Raw genomic sequence first — 4,285 nt, 5'->3', positions numbered from 1 at the left:
TACTCACTATCACACTATGACCAAGGGGATTGGTTACTATTATATCTTGGTTTAGAGAATCTGCCTGTAATTTCCCCTCATTGACAATGGGTAAACATATGTATGAATGTGTAGATCCTGGGTCTATCAATGCATGCACAGGTTTATCAAAGATTGAGAATGTACCAACAATCACGTCTGGGGAGTCTCTGTCCTCTTTAGCCCTGATGGCATATGCTCTAGCAGGTGTTCTGAAGTCTAGTCTATCTACTGTTTCAGACACCCTTTGACTGGCTGAAGTTGCCCCTTGATTACCTCTACCCCTTCCTCTTCCTCTAGATCCAGCAGGAATAGGCCTCTCTATAGGTGGTGCTGATGATACCTGTCCCCTAGGACAGTCTCTCATAAGATGCTCAGTGGATCCACACCTGAAGCATGCCCCTGTTAGTTTTCTGCAGGGTCCTAAATGCCTTCTACCACAGTGCTCACATATAGGGTATTGTCCCCTGCTTGCACTTCCTGAACTGGCTACAGAAGTACTAGTTTGATGCCCAAACCTCCCTGCAAAACTCTGCGCTAGTGGCTGCCTTTGTCTTTGTACCTGACTCTGCCCTAATGATTGAGCACCTCTTTGTCTCTTCATAGGTGCTTGAGAGGCTGAGGATTGCCCCTGCATCTGGGTTTGCCCTCTCTTCTGTTGCCCTTTCTGTCTCCAGCTCTGTTCTTCTTCTTTTATCTTCTCTATATTCAACGCTGCATTTACCAGAGTAGAGAACTCTTTGATGGAATGGGCTGCCAAAAGCACCCTAATGTCATTATGCAAACCCTGCTCAAATTTCTTACATTTAGCTTCCTCTGTAGGCACCATTTCCCGGGCATACTTACTCAATCTGATGAAATCTTTTTCATACTCGCTAACAGTCATCCTGCCCTGTCTCAAATATAGGAACTCTTTTCTCTTCTCATCCATATACAAATCTCCTATATACTTCTTTCGAAACTCAGCCAGAAAGAATTCCCAAGTCCGCTGCTCAGATTGAACTATCTGTGATGTGGTGTCCCACCACTGATAGGCCTCTTCTTGTAACAAAGCAACTGCACAAGCCACACTGTCTGGTGGTGTGCACTGAAGCTGCTGCAACACTCTCTCTGTACTTTGCAGCCAGTACTCTGCTACTGGAGCATCATCTTCTCTTCTGCCTTTGAATTCCATAGCTCCATATTTTCTAAGCTTGTCTATTGGTGGTCTAGCAGGAGCCTGCATAGGTACTGCAACTGGTGGTGGCACCTGAGGTGCTGCCCCTGAAACTCGTCTAAACATATCTGCCAACTGTTGTAAAAATGCATCCTGTCCTGGCCTATCTTCACCATGAGGGGCTGGTGCAACTGCTGGCTCAATGGGTTCTGAGGGGGCATGACTTCCCACCTCCTCATCTATAGCACGTTGTGATTCCTCAGACATCCTCTGTAAACAAATAGGCCTGCATCAATTTTATAAAGATACATCATAACCTGGACACATTTGGCATGTACATTAATTATGCTATATCCTAGAACCGCCTAAACCCATGCTCTGATACCAAAAAATGTAACACCCCTTACCCGTCTATACAATAACTTAGTAAAGGATGCCACATACTATACTATATGCAATTACATATGTGGACTTAAGATAGCTTTGACCTTATAAATTGTTCTTTAGTTTGTTTAAATGCATGTTGATTCACAAAATAATTTTAAATGGAGAAACCGCAAAAGTCTCGCCTGTTTATTAGCAATTATCCCTGTGAAAAATAGTCATAAAATCTCAATATTTGCTCATTTCACATTATCAAATCCATAAATAGAACATAATAACTTAAGTTAGTCAACACATTTGTATATATTTGTACTATTTACAACACTCATTTACAGACTCTTGGTAGACTATTAATGTACATGCCAACCATAAACAACCTCTGTACAAATCTTGTGACTGACTGGTTATGATGATGTCTCTGTGCTGATGCAGAACCAGACCTCCTAACTGTTGCTTCCTCTATCTATTACCTGCGCATGGAAAATCCAATGCGCTGAGCTTATGCCCAGTGGGTAAATAACAACTTATATACTCATTCACATATAATAGGAATACTCATGACAGATATAATGAAATCATTTTATAAGGCAAATGAAATTTTTATGTGTCAGTGGGTGATAAGTGCCAAATCAAGTCATGCAGTTGTATAAATGTAAGGTCATTCATATTTTTGTAACCATCTTATGTGCATGCTAGCAAAGCATTAACAAGTCATATAATTAAATCTTAGCCCCTATAAACTCTTCACAGGATCATTTAGCTAGATAAGGGAAACTGTATCTGTATAGCACAAAGTGCCAAACTGTATGGCCCGGGGGCCGAATGTTGTGCCTGTATGGCTAAAAAGCCGGGAAACTGTATGACACATAATGTGTCGATAAGATCATATCATGTAGCCCATTAGGGCGCAGTACTGCTACACTGTATATGGCATGCCATACCCTTATGCTATCTATGACTCCCACTGAGGTTTACTAGGGCCAAGAATGCATAGTTTCATGTTAAATATTTATTGGTACTAAATAAGCAATCACATCAATAAAAAGAGTCCTTAAAAGCATTCATATATATGTAATAGAACATATTCACTTATGAGCATATTATTCAGCCATAAACATTTTACTATGTCATCAAGAATATGCATGAAAAGTTTTAGTCTCTTAAGCTAGCACGTGCGTAAAGCAGGCATGTCAAGTTAGCATGTGCGTAATTTGGCCACAAAGCTAGCATGTCAATCCCTTTTAGGTCAATATTTACATTAAGCTTTGTTTCTGCCTGAGATTGTATCACAGTTTTAAGTAGCTTATGGACACAATTAGACTCACTTTTCTTCATGAACGTTGTGTATTTATGTCTTATCTTTCTAACAAGATATATTACATCTAATTCTGACCTTCCTAACTTAAGTTATAAATTTTTCTTTGCAACCTGCTCAATCAGGTCCTAACCAGTACAGTTTTGGTATCTGTTTTTAATCTAACAAAACCTATCATATGCATACATTTTCATACAGATTCAAGCTTAAATTTCTTATACAAAGTTTTAGGTATACTTGTCAGGGTTCATTTGGAACTGGTCTTAATTCATTTCATTGAGTAAATCATTAGTTATGGTCTAGGAGATACATACTGCTCCGGATGCACAATTCCCTGTGACCAGCTTAGGTTCACTAGCAATTTTCACATACTTAGCTACAGATTCAGAATTTGGTCACTTCATGAAAGTTTGAGATTTGTGTCTTAGCTTTCATTTGGTATATGTTAGGCTTAATTTGAATGATCACACAATAAGTTATGAGGCTTCTAACACAGACTGTCCTGTTGGAACCTATTCTGCCAGTTTTATGTTTTTGGCTTCCATGTAGTATCTATGTACTTTAAGCCTTCCAATCATCATTTCAACATTCATATTACATATCCATACAATCAAAAGAGAATTTCCAGCAAACAAAACCAATCCCTAATGTTACATATTCATGAGAAAATCAAAGGAAAACAGAAGTTCATACAATCACCAAACCTTTTGCACAATCTTTTCAAAAGCTTTAGGTACACCTTAGTTACTCTCTTTCCTTGCCTTTCCCCTTTGATGTACCTTCCTCCCTTTGAGTTTGTTCTTTACAAAGAATAAGAAAAACAGGAGCTTTAATTCATTTAACAACATATAATTAAGAATATGTTTACCTAACCTAGTTTTCAATTTCATCACTTACCACTAAAGCACCTTAACTTCTCTCCTTCTTTCCTCCCTTTCTATGGTTTCCTTGCTGGTTATTACACTTAAGAACAGATTTTGTGTGGCTGGAGATTTTATCTTTTTGATGAACTATGGTGGAAATGGAAGATAAGAAAGCAAAAGCTTTTTCTCTTTCCTTTTGGTGTAGCCACGGCAATGATGGACCAAATGAATGACAACTCTTTTCTTTCATGCTTAGTCATGCATGGCTAGGTGTCATATGGTGGGTTAGGTGTAAATATAGAAAAAGGTGGAGGGCAAACTTGGAATTTTATTTTTAAACTTTCAATATTCATAGATTGACCTACTAAACTTACATTTTTAACATTTAGAAGTTCATTTTATTTAAGCAAGCACGTCGGTTGTAGGAAGCACCTCAAGCTAGCACGTCGGGAAACCCTTAAGCACCTCCCGATAGCAACTTGATTCCGACCTGCTTATCACGTTAGATACTTTATTTTAAGCTATGTCTGTTTTCTTATTTGGGTTTTC

General features: G+C 38.6%; 1 long non-coding RNA gene across 1 annotated transcript; it reads right to left on the bottom strand.

The window, feature by feature from the left end:
* Positions 1–1,823: 1,823 nt before the first annotated feature.
* Positions 1,824–4,054, bottom strand: LOC122723042. The gene is made up of 3 exons (XR_006349909.1): positions 3,771–4,054; positions 3,578–3,673; positions 1,824–2,028 (listed from the first exon to the last, which is right to left on the bottom strand). It is a non-coding gene; the product is annotated as an uncharacterized LOC122723042 (long non-coding RNA).
* Between the last annotated feature and the right edge of the window lie 231 nt (positions 4,055–4,285).

The sequence above is a fragment of the Manihot esculenta genome, unplaced genomic scaffold (genome assembly GCF_001659605.2).
Source record: "Manihot esculenta cultivar AM560-2 unplaced genomic scaffold, M.esculenta_v8 Scaffold66, whole genome shotgun sequence".
NCBI classification, from domain to species: Eukaryota; Viridiplantae; Streptophyta; class Magnoliopsida; order Malpighiales; family Euphorbiaceae; genus Manihot; species Manihot esculenta.
The sequence above is the reverse complement of the archived record's forward strand: the minus strand, read 5'-3'. Positions and strand labels throughout refer to the sequence as shown.